This window comes from Pinus tabuliformis, chromosome 4_1, assembly GCF_031772625.1.
Source record: "Pinus tabuliformis cultivar Carrire ecotype Pingquan chromosome 4_1, CPIR1, whole genome shotgun sequence".
Taxonomy (NCBI): Eukaryota; Viridiplantae; Streptophyta; class Pinopsida; order Pinales; family Pinaceae; genus Pinus; species Pinus tabuliformis.
This window is the reverse complement of record NC_142303.1, coordinates 781,221,837-781,246,253: the sequence shown is the minus strand read 5'-3', so window position 1 is coordinate 781,246,253 and position 24,417 is coordinate 781,221,837. Positions and strand designations below refer to the sequence as shown.

At 35.0% G+C, this 24,417-nt stretch overlaps 1 pseudogene; it reads left to right on the top strand.

Moving 5' to 3' along the window:
- Positions 1-15,105: 15,105 nt before the first annotated feature.
- LOC149178466 (glucan endo-1,3-beta-glucosidase 12-like) lies at positions 15,106-17,457 on the top strand (annotated as a pseudogene).
- Positions 17,458-24,417: the final 6,960 nt, after the last annotated feature.

Below are 24,417 nucleotides of genomic sequence, written 5' to 3'. Positions count from 1 at the left end.
CTCTACCCACTCAGCCAATCCTTCTACTCCTCGTCGGGGCCCCCGTAGCAAGGTCTAATCAAAGAGGTTAGGTACCTCAAGGATCCTGCCCCTAGTTCAGCCTTCTTGGGACTATCACTTCACATCACCCCACCTCCCACTTGGAGGTATGGATGCATGTGATCCCTCTGCCCACTTAGCTCGAAATTTCCCCCTACTAGAGGTCTCTGCATGAGTGGATGCCTCCACTCGGTCTCCTCTCAGCTTCTCCAGTTGTGGCTGCTCCACAACCTCTTGAAGCTGCTTCACCAATTGTGGCTCCTCCACAATTGTCTGAGACTTCTTCTGGCATTGCATGTTGAGAGGTAATGTACTCTCCCTCTCAACCACCAAATCTCCAACATTTTCCTTGCTCCTCTAGGCTTTGCATGCATCTTCAACCTCAAGAGAATACAGGTTCTTGACTCGTGAACCGATATGCTTCACTTGTCTCGTGGTGATGTGTCTAAGAAGAACCTTTCCCTTACTGAAGACTACATCATAGCCTTTGTCCTCCAACATCGCGATTGATACCAAGTTCTTCTTCAGTCCTGGCACATATTTCACATCTGTCAAGGTGATGCGAGCTCCATGCTCCCTCTGAAAAGCAATTGTTCCCACTCCTGAAACACTAAACCTTTCATTGTCACGCATCTATATGAGTATCTTGAGGTGTTTCTCCTCCAAGGCACTGAATAAACTCTTATTGCCAGTTATGTGGAATGAGACTCCACTATCAAGAAACCAACCACAACCCATCATCGATGAAACCATGCATGCAATGAGGGTAAAATCCAATTCGAACTGAGAGGCCAATGCCTCACCTTCAGATCCTTCCGAGGATCCCTTCTTTCATTTCTTCAATGGATAATTAGTTGCATAATGGCCCACCTCATGGCAATTAAAGCATCTCACTTTAGATTTGTCAATCTTCTTCCCTCCATGAGAAGAACTCGATTTGGGATGAGAATCCTTCTCCTTCCCTTTCCTTGCCTTACTCACTAAGGAAAAATTTTCTTCATCCTCCTTGGATGAAGAACCATCTCGGTGCACCTCCTAATCTCCTCCAGCATCAGATCCGACCACAGTCGTTCCCAATCTGGCAGTTTCTCTCTTTTATTCACTGAATCCTGGTAGTTGTGCCAGCTCTTAGGAATACCGAGGAGAGAAAGACTCACCATATCATCATCGACTGTCGTGATTCCTACACTTCCAAGCTCATCTCTGTAGGTGGTGATCTTTTTCAAATATGTAAAGATTGTGTCGTCCTCTTCACACTTTATTTTCCCAGGCTTATCCTTCAGCGCCAACTTCCTCTAATCACTATTGTTATGATATAGCTCCTTCAATGTCTTCCACATTGAAAACAGAGTCTCCTTCCCATGGATACTCGAGACAATATGGTCTCGAACTCCCTCCAGAAGAATCCTCCTTTCTCTCGCCACACATTTCTTCCATTCTACCAATTCTTGGGTATTAGCTATTGCTGGCTTGTGGACTTCTTGATCAATGAATTCCTTCAAACCATTTTCCTCTAATAACACTTCCATGCAATCCTTCCAGGCTATGTAATTCAAGTTTCCATCTAGGGCATACTCGAGTCTCAAGCCATGGAACGCCATTGGTGAGATATGATAAGAAATCAATTTTGTACCTACAATCAAGAACTTCAAACTTCGAACTTCTCCCTTATTTGTATATTGTTCTCTGCTTTGATCACCTTTGGTCTGATACCATGTAGAAATTCTTCTACAAAACCTCGCTCCGATACCATGTAGAAATTCTCAATGTAGATCACCTAATAATGCAATGTAACTAAAGAAAAATACTTGATCTACTTCTCCAAACAAACTTGCGGAAGCTTAATAGATTTTGAGCAAGATCAAATAGAACACATATAATAGAGAATGAGAAATCAATCACACATGAAAATAGAAGAATACGCTGGGGAAAGACTCAGCTAAAAACCCCGATCTTTGTATTATCATACAAGTGGAAATATCTCAGGATTACATAAAGCTTTAGTGCACAAGCTATCCAGCTTTCAGTACAATCCCTCACTACTACTTATAGACAAAATAGACGACACATATGCCTTCCTTCAGTCCTCCAAGCCTCCTATTTCCTTGCACAGTTTCTCCTGGGTCCTCTAGCTGCAACCTGGGTGAATAATCCTCTCACACACAACACTGACCTTTGAAATAACTGCGCAATCCTGAAGGAGATAATTCGTTCTGCATGGATGAGTTTCCTATATAGGAAAAATCCTCCAACTGATAGTACACTATCCCTTCCTTTAATCTCAACTGGGTCTTTCTCTGAACTGACATGCATGAGTTATTTATGAGAGAATATTCAATTATCTGGAGAACCCTAGTTGCATGCATGTATGCATTAACTGACTGAACTCACAATCAGTTCCTCCAACTGTTTGGAACTAATTTCACTTGAATTAACTCAGTTAACTGAGCTAACTAATTACAACTCAAATACAACTCATCCTTATCTCCTTAATTACGGGATAACTTCCTCAATCAAAGGGATAATTGTTGCATGTCTTCACATAGACTTCATGTTTGATTTTCTCCAAATAATTAACTCAAGATGAATTAATTAATTATTTTTCAAACAGCTAGTGAGACTAAATTCGAATTTTAATTCTCAATTTTAATTTAGGGACTAATTAAAATTGGAATCTATCCCGAAATGTTATTTATAGCAATGTTAGTTTTAGCATTTCTATTTTCTCCTATTTCCAACAGAGTTGGAGTATATCTTGAAATGATATTTATAGCAATGCTATTTTTAGCATTTCTTGTTGCCATTTTCAACAGGGAAGGTGGGAGAACATAAATAGATTGGTTTTTGGTTGGAGGGTGTTGGATCTACTATGGACGCACTTAGCCTACAATTGGACTTGGGCTTGGAGTTCTAGTGGAGGTTCCCTAGGGAGGAAATTTAGATAGACTTTCTTAGTTGGTAGGGTGGCATATTGAGTTGGTCGATCCTAGCAGGGGACCATAATCAAGCCATAACCAGGTATGTATTTTCTTATGATTTAATTCATGTGAATGATTGTAAATCAAATATGTTATTTAATATATGTATTATTTTATATATGCTATTGTCAAAATATGAATTGTTTCATTGTAAATGTCATTTTCTTTGATGTGAAATTTCGTGATAAATTTAGTTCTAATTCAAGGACCCCGAGTTAGTTCCTCATAGTGTGTGACAATAAATATTAGTAATATATCCTTTATTTTTATGATCTTGTCTCTAATACTTGGTAGAGAGAGATCTTGTCATGGCTATAGAGTCAGAGATGATGGAATCCTTAAGATGCCATGGGATTTCTAATCTTCTTGATGTTCCCCTAGCATCTACTGCTATGAATTAGAAACCTTTACATATTGGTTGAGTTATTTTAGGCATTTGGTGCTCCAAACATTTAGTTTGTTATAACATAGCATTTATTGGATTTCCTAATATTATTTTTTATTTAGGAAGTTTGTGTTTGTATTTTCTATTCAAACTCCTTTTGTTCCATGATGTAACATTCATTAAGTTGTCCATTTCCTATCTTTATCTATTGAATCAATTGCCTATTATATTTTCATGCTCCTTTTTTCTCTTCTCCAATAATTTTTATATTTTCCTTCTTGTCGAATTTTGTATCTCTTTGTTATGCAACCAGCTCACAAAATAGAAGAAAAGATAGATCAAGGACTTCAAAATCAGCCTCTTCGAGGGGGAAACCTCCTTTACATTACACAAACGAACAATTCTTGGATGATACAAATGACAATACCTCCTTTCTATATATAGGAGTCTAAGGGGTCACAATATAGTTAAAGTCGACATAACACTAATAATGTAAGGGAACAACAATAACAATAGTGGGATTTTATGGGGCACAATAATAACAATATGGGGAAAACATGGGCACAAAAATAAAAATAAGGGGCTACAATGAAAATAATAATAAGGAAATACACTAGTATTATGGGGACCTAACATGCCCTCTCCTTCAGAAAAGTGTTGTCCTGAACACTTGAGTAGTTCTGGATGCTTCTGTATAAAATTATCATCCTCCTATGTGGAATATTTAGCGGGTAAGTTCTTCCACTTGATGAGATACTCTGAAATTGATCGATTCTATAGCTATCGAGTTCTTGTTTCTGTGACTACTTTAGGTTCCAATATGATTTTTCCTTCCTTGTCAAGTTCTGGCAATATTGTTTGAACTGGGAGCTTGTCACATATAACCTTATTTAAGCATGAAACATGGACAACTAGGTGCACTCGGGACGTTGTAGGAAGCTCCAATTTGTATGCCATAGTACCAATCTTTTGTAACACCATGTACGGACCATAATACTTTGGTGATAATTTATTATCCATATTATACAGAAGTTGTGTGTATATAGAGGTTGAAGTTGCGCACAACTTTTTTATATACACATAAATGAAAGTTGTGAATATACGGTAGATGCACTTATACAGAAGTTGCGCATATATGAAAGATATGCATATCTTCTGTATATGAAACACTTCTGTATGTGTGCATATCTTCCATATATTCATATATCTTTTATATATGTGCAACTTCCGTATATGCACATATTTTCTATATATGCACGACTTCCGTATATGAAAGATATGTGCATATATGGAAGTTGCATATAGGCAAGTTCAATATATGCACAACTTCCGTATATGAAAATATACGAAAATTGTACATATATGAAAGATATGTGCATATATGGAAGTTGCATATATACGAAAAATATGTGATAAAAAAGATGTGAATATATATAATATATGCACATCTTTCGTATATACGCATGTCTTCCATATATGAACAACTTCCATATATGTTCATATCTTTTGTATATGCACATATCTTCACGACCCTAATGACCTCCTATGATGAAAGAAAAGAAAGATGAGGGAGCAGGATATCCTTTCAAAATATTTCTCGAAGAAGTCCTCGAGTGACAAAGGAATAAGATCATGGAAAACTTTGCCCAGATCCTTCAGCGGATGCCCACAGGTGATGCATCTTCATCCAGTAGCCACCTTGGAGGTGTCATTCCCTTTAAGGTACAAGTCAAATTTGACATTCCCATATTTGAAGGCCAGATAGATGCAGATGTCGTAGATAAATGGTTAAATCGGTTGGAAGGATATTTTTTGGTTCATGATTTTTCCAATAGGGAAAAAATTGCTTTTGCACTCCTCAAACTTACCTCCCATGTCAAGGAGTGGTGGGAAACCTACTGTGAGTAGAGGGATGAGAGAGAAACCCTCACTGTTTTGAGTCACACCCACTTGCAATTCTTTCCGAGACGCAATCAAGGAATATTATTACCCTGTCGGGAGCTATGAAGATAAGTACATAAAATGGACCACACTGCGGCAAGGAAGGGGCCAAGACATTCTAGAGTGTACAAATATTTTTCATACCCTTTGCACAAAGTTGGGTATGAAGGATTCTAAGCAGCATTTGGTATTCAAGTACTGTGTCTGTCTACATAAATCTTTCATATATGCACAACTTTTGTATATGTCCATATTTCTTGTATGTGTACAACTTCTGTATACGTGCAACTTCCGTATATACGCATATCTTCCGTATATGTGCAACTTATGTATATGCACATATAAAAAAACTACGAATATACAAAAGTTGTGCGTAGCTTCCGTAGTATGCATGGACGATAGTCTCAAGATATGCATAGTTTTTGTATATGTGCAACTTCTGTGTATGTGTAGATCTTCCATATATGCGCATCTACCATATATGCATATATATTGTATATGCACAACCTCTAGATATGTGCATATACGAAATATATGTACATATACGAAAGTTGTGCATATACGGAAGACATGCGTATATATGAAATATGTGTATATCTTCTATATATGCACATCTTATTTATCACATATCTTTCATATATGTGCAACTTCGAATATGCACATATCTTTCATATATATACAACTTTCATATATTTGCATATACAGAAAATATATGCATATATGGAAGTTTCCTATATGCAAATTTCGTATATGCGCATATCTTCAGTATATGCACATATACGAAAGTTGAGAATAATTGAAAGATATGTCCATATATGGGAGTTATGTATATACAAAATATTTTTTGATCCATAAGATGTGCATATATAGAAGTTGCGCGACTTCTGTATATGCACATCTTTCGGATATCCGTATGTTTTCCATATATGCACATATCTTTCGTATATGTGTTTCTTTTGTATATGTGCATATCATTTGTACTTTCACATATGTAGAGGTTGCACATCTACAGAAGTTACATATATATAGAGAATATGTGTATATACAGAAGTTGTGCATATACGAAAAGTATGCGCTTATACAAAATTTTCACATATGTATGCACAACATTTATATATGTGCATATACTGAAGTTTCACATATATGGAAGCTATGTGCATATATGAAAGTTTCACATATATGGAAGATATATAGAGAAGTTGAGCATATACGGAAGATATGTGCATATACATAAGTTATGCAGAACTTCACTCTCTGTATAAGCGCAACTTCCGTATATGCACATCTTCTATATATGCATAAATAGATATGAATATATACGGAAGTTGCACATATACATAAATTGCGCATATACAAAAATTGTACATATATGGAGGTTGCATATATACAGTGGCTAAAGTTACACATAAATTATCTATATACACATCTTCCATATATGCGCAACTTTTGTATATGTGCATCTACCGTACATGTGCAACTTCCATATGTGTGCATATACAAAAGTTAAACATATACAAAGTTGTGCACAACTTCAACTTACGTACATACATAACCTCTGTATATGCGCAACTTTCGTATATGAACAAATTTTGTATATACATATATGAATGTTATGCATATACAAAAGATATGCGATGCAAAATATGTGCATATCTTTCGTATATGCGTAACTTTTGTATATGCACATATTTTTCCTATATATGTTTATTTCATATAGTGAATTTCTTTTGTATATGTGCATATTTGGAAGTTGCGCATACACAATAGATGTGCATATTTTTAATATATTTTTGTTTTGATGCGCACAATGTGTACACTCTATGGTGATAGGGTGCATTTTTATGTTAGTGTCCCATGACCGAAATCCTGTGGGCACAAATCCAACTGTGTTAAGGGTTAATGTGGTCCATGTTGGGTGGAATTGCCAAGCAATTTTGATGACTTAGATACCTTTGGGTCACAAGTTCTGACATATATCAAAATATTAAAACACAATCTTTTACTCCTACTATAAACAAATTTCACCTTAATCATATGAATCATATTTTGAAGGAAAAGTAACATATCACTATTAGAAAAACTCAAAATTTTGGCATTTCATCTTTTCACACCACATTCAAATTCATTATAAAAGTTTTATTATCATTAGAATTTATTTTAGGTTAGCACTTGTGGGATGAGTTATTTTAAGATGAATATTTTTGGTGGTAAATTAGTTGTACAACTTGAGAAAAAACATGCACCATATTGATATTACAAGACAACGTATTCCACATTATAATGTATATATAACAATGTCCGTTTAAGAACAATGAAACTTACATTAAAGTCTTGCCATATGATACTAACACAAAATAAAGGTTTTAGAATAATAGTGGTCAAAAATCATGTAAAATTATAATTATCTCACATAACATAAATGAATACATCAATACACTTCTTTATTTTCTAAGTTTCCATGTACATATGTTCATATTTATAGTTACATTGAAGTTAAGGTGCATTCACTTTAGTGGTGATATAATGAAAAATGATGTAGAGAAATATGGCATCTAAATAGTTACATTGATTTAACAATCATATGACTCACAACAAGACAATGCAATAATTTTAGTTGATATAATGCAAAATTATTTAGAACAAATCACTAATTTTAGCAATGACATAACACAAAACAATAGAGTGCATTTGATATGGCTAATGATACAATTTAAAATGAATTATAGAAATCATGAAGCTTCATATATTTTAATAATAACATAATATAATATAATAAGGTGTATTATTTTTAGTGATGATACAATGAACAATTCATTAATTCAGGAAATAATATCAATTGATTCGGTGCATTGGTTTTGGTTTTAATTGTAAATAGTCGAAATTATTAGATGAAACTACTCACACATTAATATAACACAAAACCGCATTAATATATATACCATAATGTTATAAAAAAAAAAATCTCAAATATAAGTTTTAAAATCCACAACTTGATTTCTCTAATATTTCACACATTAAAATGATTTATAATATTAAATTATTAAAATTCTAATATATATATATAAAAGTATGAAAATTAAAATAAAGAATAAAATGTAAATATAATTGTGACTGGGAAACTAAAAAATGCAACTGCTATAGAGCAACAACAACGTATTAGCTCCACTACAATATGAATTAAAATTTTGAAAAGGTTGGAAAACTAGGGATGATCCATTAAGAATGAGTTTATTCAATGTATCCCAACTCTTTTCAATGATTTGTTTACAAATATTTATAACCTTGTTTTCACTTGCAAACGTCAATATTCATCCCCTTTCGCCATTTTTGAATTTGCCATCTTTGTAAATGGTGACGTGGTTGTAGAAATGATCTCCATCTTTAAATAATTTGGAGTTGTGTGTCCACATATACATATGTAGCATCAAATTGTCTTCTTCATCTCCACCGGTGGTTTCAAACGCCTCAGATTTTGTATGCACGCTTCAAATTTGACATTAAACTTCACATAGCCTCTTCCTGGTGAAATATTACAAAGAAACAAGAGGGAAGAATAGTAAGAAAGGCACATACCTTGAAATATCTTCAGGCAAATATCAAAACATGTCGTTTATGCTAGCTGAAAGAGGGCTTAAAACAGGAAACAAACCATAGATTCATACGCTGCTTCATTTTTCTTGAGAGCATTTTTTGGTTATGGCTGTCCATAATGGCCTTTGTCATTCTCTTTACATTTCTAGCTACCTGCTTCATGATTTCCTCAAAATAATCCTCTCTTAATTTCTGAATGAACCTTTCCAACTTATCTTTAAAGCTTTCTTCGATATAAAACTGATAACTCCGATGAAATTCTGGTTTGGCTAAGTAACGTTGATTTTCCATGAACCTGTAACCAAAATAGTAGGCATTGTCTTCTTGGCATCAAGGAGACTCACGAAGTCCATGCTCGAACCACACCATAATCCTTCGATTTAAATAACTAGTTCAATAAACCATAAACATCAGGTCATCGTCAACTTGGACAATCTTTGACGTCTACTGTGTAGTGACCGGGAGTTTAGCGACAACTGAAACTCATCCGACCAAACTTTTTGACCAGGGATTTAATCTTTTCCACCATCCTTCCAAATTTCACGGTGTAATTTGAAGTTTTTGGTCATCCTTTCAATGATTAAGACCCAAATGCCCAAAACTTCGCTTCCTGTCGATAAAAAGGCATGGGGAACTTAAACCATGCTCCGATGCCAAGGGCTGCACCAGACCATTCATTTGCAAAATCCTCGATGCCTTTTACCCTAGCATTCGAAATGCACAATGCTTTCTGTGGACTTTCTTGACAATCGTATTCTCTGTTTCCATGGCTACACACCTTCAAACCACCTTTACCTGTCTGCTTTTCCTGATTTTTAGCAGAGCTTTCTGTCTTAGTCCATCCTGTACCATGGGCTCATTTCAAAATTTTCTGTTTGAAATCTTTGGCCTGCGCGGAGACAGAATTTGAATTTTTGGGGATGGAGGAAAAATTGATTGCGGAGCTATGAAGAAATTCATGATACGCCACTACTCAGTTTGAAAATCTGGCATAGCGCATTGAATAGTTTGAAATCCAAAATGCTGAGATGGTAGATAATTGGACGTCTCATCCATGCATTAAATTCAATTCAATGGTGGAGCAGACCGGACAACTGAGGTAGAGGATACCGAAAATATGGCTCTGAAATTGTTGCCGGAAAATATGACCATGTATGACCATACATATATTTTCACAGGATGATAATGTCATGGTGGCCAAAACCAATTAATGGAGTTGCGGCAGGTATTGTAAGGGAGAGCATTAATGGATCTATAGATTTGGAAATAGGCTTTGTAGAATGAAAAGTTGTTCTCCACGTTTCGTCGATGTACGTTTACAATGTTCCTGCAATGAATCCATAGTTCTGTGATTGGTGCAAATATAAATTTGCACTAAATGCATGGTACCACTAATCCAATGTTGTTAGAGGCGGCGTGCTGTTAAGTATGACTGGAATTCACTGGTTGTTTGCATGCTCCATGATTCTTCAGAAGGCCTTAATGGGTATCTCCGTTATCTTGATCGTCATCATCCTGGCGTTCACGTACTATGTTCTATATCTCAACAGAAAGGAAAAGAATGGAATCCCTCCAGAATGGCCTTTCTTAGGGATTCTCCCCTCGTTGTTTATACATTTAAACCATCTATACGATTTGATTTCAGAACTCCTGATCGGATGCGGGGGAACTTCTATTGCCAAAGGCCTTTCGCAAACCACTGTCCTTACCAGCAATCCAGCAAATGTGGAGTACATTCTCACAACTAGGTTTCAAGTTTTCCAAAGGGTCCCGCTCAAATATGTAAATGAGCAATTTCTTTTCCCCAAGTTTTATTCTCCAAGATAACCAAATGAATGCATGGAAATGCTCAATCGATAAATGAATAGAAACCTAATTCAAGGTTTGAATATCAATATTTTGTACAAGGACTTATTTGTATGGGTGACAATTTGTGTGAGAGTACATATAATCCTAAATCCATCCAATAATGAATCGGAAGCTAACTCAGAGCTTGAGTATCAACATCCTGTAGAAGGACTTATTTGTATGGGGAAGAATTTGTATGCGTACATATAACGTCAGGGAAACAACAATAAAATCCAAAAATTTAGATTAAAATAAGAGTCTTTTAATTAGTTTAACCAATCCGCCAGCCATTTCATCAAGAAGACAAGCGTAGAGACCCTTCCTAAGTTATATGCATTTTGTGAAAAACTATTTAAATTAGAACAAGTGGACCCTTGCAGATACAGACAAAATATAACAACCAATAGAGTTTTACTAAAACCAAACTGATGAAAAAAATAAAATAAAATTGTTAACAATTATACACACAACGACCCCTCGAATGGACATGTGTTAGACCGTTAGTGGTATCGACGAAATTGAAATCAAATCTTTTAGCACTGGACGAAAATGAAAAACGCCGATATGTGATATGGAGTGGACTTGATATTGCATTTAACTCTTTTTAATAACTGGATCACATCAACACATCGCAAAAGTTGTGATATGGGTGGACGTGAAATTTTGATTAAATGGAAATTAATACCATATCGGGTCCATATCAAATCGACAATAGACGAAGTCACACGACGACATATATTAATATCGTCACAATGGCATCTTGAAGGTGAATGAAATATCACAATCTCGTAGGCACTCGCTGTTTGGAGAAATTGTAGGCTCGAACACCATCTAATATGTCAATCTGCTTATTATGTGTTTATGAGCAATGATCTTCTCTATGGGATGACCATAAATTCTGTAATTGAAAAGTATATGTACAAAATTGGCATTGAGCAGATAAGCAAGGGCCACGTGCACAAGACAGAGGGGGAAATTCTTGATAGTAAAATCAAGACCTGGATTCGCACCATGAAAAATGTGGTGAGGGTTCTTTTAGCAAGTGACAAATGACTATGCCATGAGATCTTTACAAGGTTTAACCACATGAAGGATTTTATAAATCGAACAAGGTGACATAGAATGCAACAAGCACATGTCGTGTTTAGGAGAGCTCGGGCTATTCCTCCTCCTTCCGACAAGAATGGCTTCCAGTTCCTAAGAAGACATGACATTTCCCATGTTGTAGAGGATAATGTTTAGGGTAGACCCTTTTCCTAAAAAAATTGCACCAAAAAAACATGCTATGGACTATTTTTAATGTGAAACCATTCCCTATACAAGAACTACTTATGGACCATATCTCTGAATTTCTTATATGAAAAGCTTTGAACTTTAAATTGTATTCATTATCTGTAAATTTCATTATCCTTTCATTTTGAGACTTGTTACGTGGCCAAGCCAACCAAAGAATAGCTGCCCTAACAGAGCTCCACAAATAGGGACGATGATCACTTCTATCGATGGTACTTCAACAGGTACAATGTTTCTTCTTTTGGATTTAATTACTTGTGCCCAACATTTTGGTTTCCATATTGAAGTTAAGATCTTTATATGCCCATTTATATTATCATTGGAGGGATCTATATCATTCTTTTGAAAAATGGTTCTTCTTTGAAATCATCCCAAGAAAATCGATCAGTAACTATTTGTAACAGAGTCTCTTGTCTTGTATTTCATCTTGGCTCACATGTTTTTTGGAAATTGATATGTATGATAATATTCTTAGACGTTTCGTTACAAGGTGGACTCGCTGTCATATTCATGAATTAATCAATTTTGATTTGCTTGTAAGATGTCTCATTTCTGCAGAGGAATTGTTTTTGATGTTCTATGCATGCTTTCTAGTTTAGGTCGAATCCTTGGGTTTCTATATTGATGATATAAAAGGTCAAGAGGAAAAATGGTCCTTTCTCGAGCTTAGAAAATAAGCAGGAGTCCTCGGTTAGGCATTGGTAATTGTAGAAACACTGGATCATTAAACTCTGTCAGTGAAGCAAGCCGCAAACAACTTCACGAGCATCCATCAACTCCCCTTGCAAAGAAGAAGCTTTCATTGCCTAGAAATGAAAACTGCAATAATATGATATTTCAAGAGAAGAGCACCTTGAAGAATGGCAATGCTAATGCAAGTGATGCAACCCACATCATTGAAGTAAAAACCGAGGACAAAAGGATCCCATTTAAGGAAACGCATGGCAAGAAATACAATGAGGGTGAAACCTTGATGATTCCAAAGCAACCCCTTAAAAAGGAAGTTGTGTATCATTTCAACAGTGACAAAGATCAGGAGTTAAGGAAACATATGTCAACAGTAGCAAAACTATCCTCCCCAAGGGCCTCTTCCAAAATAAAGAATGACCAGAAAACAGATGAAAATACCATCTCAAAGGGCTTGGGGTTTGATCCAAACAACAAAGAGAACATGTCCGCTCCTCGAACAAGCGATTCCAAAAAGAAATTTTCAGCTTCGGATGGGGTGCATAAGTGGACAAAGTCTTGATGTGTGCATGTTATTGGAGGAAGAATTTATGATTGTGAAAATGGCAAGACTTGCCACGAGGTGTTTAGGGATCTCTCTCCCTCACTTTGGATACGCATTCCTCATTTTATGTTTCACAAGGGTTTTTAATTCCAATCATGTCACTTGAAATTGTTGCAGTGCCGACAAAAGACTTTGGAATCATGGCGTCTTGCAAGAATGTAAGCAGAGATAAGATTTATAAGTAGAGAGAAGATATAAGCAGGTGGAAGGCGGAGTAGTATATCGAAGAATCGGAAGCATCAAAGGTTTATACATGTAATCCTTTAAAAGTTTCGATGTTATGGTACGGACCCATTATCGTTTATAAACCATAATTAGTTGCATATTGGATCCAGGCTATCAGGAATTTATAAATAAGAACCATCACAAATGTCTTGCAGACCTGGTGTCTTAATACATGGCAGTTAAATTTATTATCAGATACGCTTGTTAATATTGGAGCGTTTTGAAATTGTCGCCGTAAAAATATCGATAAATGGCAGTGAACCCAATCATATTATAAATCACAATTAAATTCCAAATCGGGTCCAACCTATCAGAGTTTACAACTTGCGGAATTATTAAAAAACTCGATATAATGAGCGAATGCTATATGAATCATAAAGTAGATTTAAATTTTATATCAAATCAATGGGCAAACCAACTACATCTGAAAATTTTCGATGAAAAAACTTGCGATATATGACAGAGTATGATGTGGGTAATGGGAGGTTGGGAGTATAAAACTGTGATATCATAATTTTAAGAAAGCTACCTTATATAAAACTCTGATAAAATTCTCCCATCGGGGATTTGTGACCTTGTTCCAACCAAAAGGCAGAATGAATAAAATCATGACACCGCGCCTATCGTTGGTTGTCAAAGTGGCCAAGGGGGACTTGCCGTCGCTTTTTTCTTAGGCTTTTCTTTTCACCAATATGTGAAAATCCTAGTTTTTTCGTGAAAATATATCTATCAACTATTGATTGGATTAACAATTTTCTTGTCACACCGAAATTACCAACGATCTTTGATGGAATGGAGATTTGTTCTTCGCGTGTCGTTGTCGTTGATGTAACGTTTACCATCTTCCCGTGACGTTGCAATGAATCCATTTTCATGTGATTGGTGTAAATATAAAGATGCACTAAATTCATATACCACCAATTCAATTATGGTCGGAGTCACGCATCAGGTTAAGGGAAATAGCTATTTCCACCTCTATAGCTCCATTAATACACCCCCTACGTACCACAGGGCACGGACACTCTGACATCTATTTAATTTTCAGGCAACACTTTCTGGTTAATAGTGATGGACATATGCATGATGTGATCACCCATCTCATTGTTTGTATCGATGCCCATTGAAATGAGCGGCATGTGTATCATGGCATGTCGTGTATCATATGCTATCCATTCCCCATACCATCTGATATTAATTGCCATGGAATGTTATCATACGAAATAAAATACATGAGCTCGATTGCTGATACATACAAAATGGTGTATCAGGTGGAATACGTATCAATATTGTAACCATTAATGTCGTGTTATATGAATTTGAAAACACGCTCAATATTCAAGTTTGAACTTGTAAAGGCGCTCAATATTCAAGTTTCATCTCTAAACCAGTGGTTTCACCAAATTTTGAATTGTATAATGGCGCTCCAGATTGGAATTTTGAATTTCAGAACCCGCGCTGCCATATTTTATTGAACTTGAAAGAAGCTTTGGTTGGTTATAGTTTCTTTGCTCAGCATGAGCTTCCAGACGAGTTCGGTGCTGATCGCGATTGCGGTGGTTCTGGCTATCGTTGCCTCTGTTGGTGAGAAAACTCATTTTAGCATTTGTTTTGTAAGGGCTTTAGCTTTAATTTCTTCAATTATCGTTGTCTCTGCAGCCGGGGACCAGACAAGAAAATGCATTTTATAGTTTGGTTCGTCCAGGGTTAAGCTTTAATTTTTTCAATTATCGTTGCCTCTGCAGCTGAGAACCAGACAAGAAAATGCATTTTATCGTTTGGTTCATCAACTGTTTAAGCTTTAATTTGTTTGATTATTGTTGCCTCTGTAGCTGAGAACTAGACATGAAAATGCATTTATCGTTTGGTTTGTCAGGGGTTTTAGCTTTAATTTCTTCGACTATAGTGCCTCTGCAGCTGAGAACTAGACAAAGAAAATGCATTTTATAGTTTGGTTCATCGGGGGTTTTAACTTTAATTTCTCTGATTATCGTTGCTACTACCACTAATAAAATGAATTTTCTTGTCTTGTTCGTCCGGGGTTTCGCTATAATTTCTTCAACTATTGTTGCCTCTGCAGCGGTTTTAGCTTTAATTTCTCTGATTATCGTTGCTTCTGCAGCTGAGAAAATGCATTTTCTTGTCTGGTTCGTCAAAATTTCTTTTTGAGCTTTGATTTCTGTGATTGACCGAGTAAATTTCATTTTTTGTTTTGTTTTGGTTTGCAGGGGCTGGCACTGTGGGTATCAACTATGGTCACAAAGCAGACAATCTTCCCCCAGCTTCCAAGATAGTGCCGCTGATCAAGAGCCAAGGCATCAAACAAGTTGAAGCTCTACGACGCAGACCCTGCAGCTCTACATGCATTCAGTGGTACCGACATTAAAATCACCATTGCCCTTCCCAATGAGCAACTCTCCAACGTTGCTCGTCGTCTTTCGCGAGCCTATGCCTGGGGTCCAGCAGAATGTGGTTGCCTACGTTCTGGGCACCCAGATCACGGCCATAGCTGTCGGCAATGAAGTCTTGGCCAATTCTAATGATTTCACCTCCTACATTGTCCCTGTCATGAAGAATATTCACATGGCTCTCGTCAAATACAACCTCGATGGAATTATCAAAGTGTCAAGCCCCGTTGCCACCAGTGTGCTCCAGAACTCTTTCCCGCCATCAACCGGACTTTTCAAGAGCGACCTTGTGGAGACCACGATAAAGCTAATGCTCGATTTTCTAAGCCAAACGGGGTCCTCTCTCATGGTCAATGTCTACCCTTTCTTTGCCTACTAGGGCGATGCCAACGATATTTCTCTGGACTACGCACTCTTTCGCCCCAGTGCCAGAGTCTGGGACAGCAACACTGGGCTCCTGTACACGAACCTCTTTGACGCACAGCTCGACGTAGTGTTCTCTACAATGTCGGCCCTTGGGTATAAGAACCTCAACATTGTCGTGTCTGAGACTAGGTGGACATCTAAGGGCGACGAGGGTGAAACCGGTGCTAACCTTGACAACGCTGTGGCCTACAATGGGAACCTCGTCAAGAATGTCCTCTCCAACTCTGGAACTCCGCTCAGGCCCCAGGCCTCTCTAGACACCTTCATTTTTGCTCTCTTTAATGAAAACCAGAAGCCCGGTCCCACATCGGAGCGCAGCTACGACTTGTTCTACCCAACCAAGGAGCACGTCTACAATATTGCTCTGACACCTGCAGCCATGAACAACTAGGCACCCACCTCTGGAAGTAATTCCTCTTCCACCCCAGCCACCTCTGTGCAGCATCATCGCAGCATCGGGACAACCCCAGAAGGAGCATCAGAGACATGGTGCATTGCAAATTCGAAGATCGATACTAGTAAGCTCCAGGCGGCATTAGACTATGCATGTGGAGAAGGGGCTGCGGATTGCAAGCAGATTCAGCCTGGGACGTCTTACTACAACCCTAACACGCTGGAAGCCCATGCTTCATATGCTTTTAACAGTTATTATCAAAAGAACAGCCGCAAGACTGGAACGTGCGACTTCCAGGGCGCTGCCTATGTCGTTACCCAGTGTCCAAGTAAGTTCATATATTATCCCAGGATTAGCTTACTTTTTGTCTACATATGCGCTACCATTATTGAAGGTCTTTTGATGATTAATTTTATGATGTGTTTTTTATCTTGTTGTTGCAGAGTATGGCGATTGCAAATTCCCGACAGGTTACTACTTTAGTTCATAGAAGATCAGTAGTACCTAGTAGTATTATAGTTTAGAATCATCTCTTGTGAACTTTCTAGAGTGCCTGCAGGGCTCGATTTCGTTCCGTTTTGTATGTATATGAAGGGGCGTATCATTCTTATTATGAAATCAATATTCTTGATTATAAAAAATCGTGCTGTCAAAATGGTTTAAATTTGATTTTCGTTTAACACCTTGGTTGAAATAGTGTTCCCCAATCGACATCCGGGCATAGATAAATCTCCAACACTGGATATTCTTGCTTCTTAAACATAAACTTCAGGTTTTAACTCAATTTATTAACTTTCCTAAGATCTAAAGGGGTCGTTTAACGTTTTGACCCTTAAGTAATGAAATGGTTTGCTAAGGAATCTGTATGAAATGGTTTTCTAAAGAATCTGTGATTCGTCATTTGGTATTTTTCTTAAATATATTGCAAGCATATTTTGGGATTTACAAGTTTGGGTTGGAATTACAAATTTCAGTTTGGAAAATTCTCTAAAAAAAGTCTCTAAAGGAAGGATTTACAAATTTTTGTTGGAATTACAAATTTGAGTGGAATTACAAATTTGAGTTGCGAATATTTCATAATCAACAAATTTTTGTTGGAATTATAAATTTGAGAGGAACTACAAATTTAAATTGTAAATATTTCATAATCTACACAAAGAGAATTTTGTTTTTAATACATTCAAAACCAGTTTTAAATAACAAAAATCTATATTCTTAACCAATATTTTTTAGATTTCAAGGACATTGATGCGAGAATTTACACTGATTTTCCATTAGGGCACACGATTTTCCATTAGAGTTGTGTGTTTTAGGGATAGGAACTCAATCAATTGCAATTGAACTAAATTTTTTTATGTAACTCTTTGACTTATTTCCATCATGATTATATACTTAGAGGTGCTTATGAATACAAAAATTTAATCAATTAAACTAAACCTTTTTTTATGTAACCCTTTAACTTACAACTCCCGACCTTTTTTTATGTAATGCTTTGACTTAAGAACTCCTAACTGTGTCACTGACTGTGATGTAAAATCTCAATACAATTATTAAATTATCTAAAAAATTATGCCTTCAAAACCAATTTTAAGCAACAAAGATCTATTCTTAACCGATTTTTTTTCCTGATTCCAATCATAAACTCCAAAACATCTTTAAACAAAGCACAACTAATTAATTACATAACAATTAATTTTGTTTAGAATCTATTAAATATTAAAATCTACATTTGATCTATATATTCAAAACTAAATAATGACATAACAAGTGACTGTGTTAAAAACCTATTAAATACTAAAATCTACCTTCAATCAATGCACATCAATGCACATTCTTACCGAACCACAATAAAAAAGAAATGTTGTTAAGAAAAGTTGTTATATATGTGAACATTTCCCACTCTCATTTTCCGAACTGCAACTCATATATCTTACAACATTTCATACATTTTAGCCTCAACTTTCTAATCTATAATCCTGGACCATATTTCATAGCTTCAACTTCCCATTCTACAATACATGATGAAATGGTAATACTTCCACTAAGGTTCACAATCCGCATTTTAGTGAGATGGGTGACTATATTTCATTGCAACATTTTTGGCTTATAAATATTTTTTAATTTAAAATTTTAAACTGCATCATTCAAACCTGAATTAACTTTAAGATATAATGTATAAATCTCATAATTGTAGAACCATTATTATAGCTCTATACCCCACACTTCAATGATCATGTTATTGTTCTTTAATTTTTATTATTGTTAAAGCAGTTGTAGAATTTAAAGTAAATGACCTTCCTGTGATGTATAAATGATTTTAATGAAATTTATTATATTAATTATTTAATTAAATAATTTATTGAATATTAATTAAATAAATTAAATAAATAAATAATTATTGTTTTTAATATTAGTAATCATACTAAAACATGTTATTTTTTTCCTTTTTGAAAAAGTTATAAAATTATATTATTTTCATGTTTTCTTAAACATTTTTTATAATCAGTTTTCAAATGAAATATTTTTAAGTTTAAGATAAAATATTTAGTTAATAAGCTATTAGTTCTTAACTTTATTAGATCTAGTGCATTAAAAAAAAAAATTCACTTATCTATTCAAATAATGTGTATGTTTTTCTTACTTGTTAAAAATAGATTAAATAGAATGATCAAAATCACTAAAAAGTTATCTTTGATTAGAGATAGGAAATATCTAAATGAGGAGATCTCTTGTTCCAACCATTAATTCATGAAAAACATTATAATATTCTGAAATGTTTCCATTCTTATTTTCTATCAAAAAGTCAACTTTAGATAAACTATGAGCTTCCATATTCCTCTCCCTATACAAAGATTAGGATGGTTGAAAACACTTCCAAGTTTTATCCTTTCAATTACGATATGAGTAATTGGTCATGGCCGCAGCCAGATAAACATGTTCAGCATCTTCTGGGCTTGTTGCACGGGCTGATTGTCTATGTAGATGATCAAATCGACCCCAACGGCCCAGACGAAGGAGCAGAAAATGACGTCAAACGCATCCCTCGTGCAGTGGAATTAAGAAATGCTGGGATCAAATTTGAGCGATCGGATGGAGGCATCAAGAAGATTAGATTTGAGGCTAAGAGAGCCACAATTTGTCTTCCGTCGATATCACAGACCAGATAGAGGTACTCTTCCATAACCTAGTAGCGTTTGAGGTGTGCAAGGCATCTAAAATCAATTATGTGACGTGTTACCTGAGTTTGATGGACGAGCTGATCAACTCTGATGAAGACGTGGCTGTGATGAGAAGAAGTAACATCGTTACAAATTACCTTGGGAGCGACGCAGAGGTTGCCGATCTCTTCAATGGTCTATGTAAGGGAGTCACCGTTAGCCGGGTAGATGTACTCAGGCAACTGAAACGACAAGTGAATGTTCAGTACAGAAGTAAATTCAAGGTTTGGTTTGCCGAGCTCATGAAGGAGCATTTCTCATTGCCGTGGAGAAGTTTAGCTCTGGCGGCGGCAATTATTGTAGTGTTGCTTACCGCTGTGCAAACCCTCTTCTCAATATTCTCAGTATATAAACCATGATCTCAGGTGGCCTTTCAAATGATTTTTCTTTTTCAAATCACTGCATTACAATAGTATGTGATTCTGCGCTTTCTATTTATTTTTTCAGACGAAAAAAACATAGAAAGTTACATATTTTCATGGATTATATCAGATCGTACTTAACATAGAAAGTTACATATTTTCATGGATTATATCAGATCGTACTAAGAAGATAACATTGAAATCTACGGATCAACACTTCAAAGAAGAAGATTGTCCACAGAACAGTTTTTCAACCTGAGAAGAGCCAGAAAGCAAGAAAAACAGGGGATCCGTGCAGATCCGGTGCTTTTCTGCTTATTAAGTGATTTGCATGTTGATGGTTTTAACAAGTACAAAATGTAGAGGATGAGTTAAAGTGTACGATAAGTTCTTTTGAATATTTTATTCAAACTGTTTTTGCTGCCTTTGGGTTTGGCAATGAAATCATGAATGGGCTTTAGTTGTAGTGATTAGCAGGTTGATTGTCAATTGTATGAATATTGTGGACATGTACAAAAACAATCAGAAATTTTGTTGCACATAGCAGATTTCCAGTACCTCTTACCCTTTCTCTTGATCCATGGATTTAATTGTTGAGTTGCTTTTTAAAATTAAAACCCTTTCGCTCGATCCCATGGATTATGGATTTAATTGTTGAGTTGCTTTTCAAAATTAAAAAACACTTTTAAAAAACTGCATTATTTATATCCATGAAAGAGACACTATGAGACTAATGAACAATTGTTTATATCACTTCATTTTCAGCAAACTCATGTTATGAGACTAATGAATAATTGTTTATATCACTTCATATTCAGCAAACTCATGTTTTAGTAGTACGAATAGAATTATGATTTATATGCTTTTTACATCACAAATATCATTTATCCAAGTTCAATGAAGTTAAGATGGCCTGTTGTCCTCGTACTTGTTACACACTTCAGTTGTATTTTTAAATTTTTTCCAAACCAGATCATGAGTGGCAGTATCAATAACATTCGAAATCTTTGAGTTCATATTTACATGAGTCATATTGGCAGTCAGGGCTTGTCTTTTTGCTTTTAGATACTACTGTCTACTTCGATTGTAAACCATGTCGTGTACAAATAGATTTTCAACTAATCATGTACATATTCAGAAATTTAAGTGTCAAATTTCATGCAACAGATAATATTATGAGTTTATATTTACATGAGTCATAAATGGAGATATTATCATTTTTGTTGTATTATTTTTATTGGTGTTTTTTTTCTAAATAATGGAAAAATTTATCTTAATTTAGTTGTCAAACCAGTAATAGAGACAATCATTGCTATCTTCAAATGTTAGTTGACTCATCACTATTATTCAAGGAAAACCGCACCACTTGTAAGTACCCACTTGTGGCCCTTAAAGGGTTAGGCCTTCATTCATGCTAGATTCCTCTGGGTCTTGGGCATTTAATTTATTTCCTTACCTCCGAAAAAGTCTAGCTCTTAGCCAAGAAAAAAAATATATCACGGCAATACTCCAAGCCCATATTTTTATTGTTCCTTTTTTTTAAATAGTGTAAAAATCTATTATAACTGAATTGTCAAACTGAGAATGAGGACAACCATCACTATTTGCTATCCATGAATGCAAGCTGACTCATCATTGTTCGGAGTAGCTCTTAGTCAAGAAAAAATAATTTCAGCACAATACTCCAAGCCCATATTTCTATTGTTCTTATTTTTTCTTTTTAAATAGTGGAAAAACCTATTATAGCTGAATTGTCAAACCAAGAATGAGGACAACCATTACTATTTGCTATCCACGAATGCAAGCTAGCTCATCATTGTTATTCAAGGAAAACCACACCACTTGGATTACCCACTTACTCGTGGTCCATAAAGGGTAGGCTTTCACTCCTCTCAGATACCCTTGATTCTTGGACCATTAACTTAAGTCTTAACTGAATAAAAATAACTCTTAATTATATAAATAATTTATTTTAATTTTATATTTCTAATTATTTGTAACTGCAATTAAAAATTTTAATATATTTATATATCATATTTACAACAAATTAAAAATAAAAAGATATGAAAGTTATCTCATTAAATAAAAAATATAATATAATATAATAATTTGAAAGTTACAAAAATACCAAATACATTGAATGGAATAAGATCGGAAAAATTACCTAAAATAGATTTGAGAAGACTTATTTCTTATTTTTTATAAGCTTGGATATTCTATAACAACTTTGAGTTCATTAACGTCAAGTTAATGAAACTTCTATTTAACAATACAAATACATGTAAGCATTTATGTAACTAAATTTAAAAAATAATAAATTTCAATTACAGTGAATGTTATTATTTCTTCACAGCCTCATGGGCTCATTATCTCTTCTCATTACTTTGAGCTAGGGAAAGAAATTAAAACTTCTTTTGATCATTTTTAAAATTCAAAATGTATGTAAGTTGCTATAGGTGTATATTGCATTTTAACTTAGGTGTTATATTCATATTTCAAACCATATGAAATAGATAAGCTTTAACACTTTTACCATGTAAAAATTTAAAAATTAATATGAAAATAATGAAATTAAAATTCAAATATGTATTTATGTTTTTATAAAAGGAAAAATATGTTTTTTTTTTAAGAATAGAAATAAAAAAGTGTAAGTTTTTGGTTACATGGTAGTTTATTTGATTTTTTTATGAGACATTTTTATTTTAACATCTAAATTATGTTTCAGTTATACTTAAAGAAGAAAGACTAATTAGTCATTGGAAAAGAAAGATTAAAGAGATTAAAGGAAAATATTAACAATATAACACTATTGTGGAATTTAGAACAGGTACAAATGCCAACATCCAAAATTAAAGCTTCCTTTGAGAGTAGATCTATAAGAACAATATGCTCCTTGTAATCGTGAAGGATCTTAAGATCTTCAAACCGTTGTTGTAATAACTGGATCTTCCTTTTCCATGATTCCAAGCGAAGGATTCGGAGATCCACCTTTCCATTGAACCAACTCACTATTATTTTAGAATCACCAATTAGTTTGAAAACCTTCACCTACTTCCACAAATCTAACCTTAAAGCACACCACAGAGCAATCAACTCAGCAACAAAGTTCGTTCCATTTCCAATGCCCAACTAACATTATAGAACCACATTATTAGGGAATAGAATGGAAACATCGACCCCACAATTATCCCTTTGATAACAACCATCAAAGAAACCCCATACATTTCCTTCAAATAACACTAGCTCCCTTATACTTCTTATCTTCTTTGATTTCAAGGGCTTGACATATTCCAAAAATGAAACTCTAGAATTATGTGCAATTATTGTTGAGCATACAACATCATTCTAAAAAAAAAACTATTTATCCCTAATCAAATGCACCACATCATAAATGTGGGGATAAATTTAAAAGAGGACAAACTAAATCTCTGAACCTAAAGCCACAAACTTTCTTTAACAGAATTTCCAAACCACCAACCTTTTGTTTTAAGGACTAACAAAACCTCTTTCCAAACAGTCTTAACGAAAGGGAAAAAACAAATAAATGGTCAATAGATTCACTGTTCTGACAACATAAAATACAAAATCCGTGACCTTCCCATCTTTTTTTTGCTAAAAAATCCCAACTAAGAATATTCATTTCAAGGAGAAGCGATAAACAAGATGACATTTCTGGAGTCCTTGACATTTCCAAACTAAATCAAACCACCATTGTGAATTACAAGACATATTTTGCTTAATCAAAGCATGGTATCCATGCTTTGCTGAAATAACCCCACATTTCTTGTTTTTAGACCAGGAAAGACTATCTTCTTCATCCCTATTTAAAAAAATACCTGCTTTCCCCAAATTCATAAAAAAAATATTCCATTCACCTATAAAAACAGGGAAGATCTCTAAATCTTGAGTAGACGCCCATAAATGATTATCAACATCTGAGGGATCATATCTAGCCACAACTACAATATAATAAACATCGTGAGAATTTAGAAATTCCACCAGATCTGCAGACATCCTATGC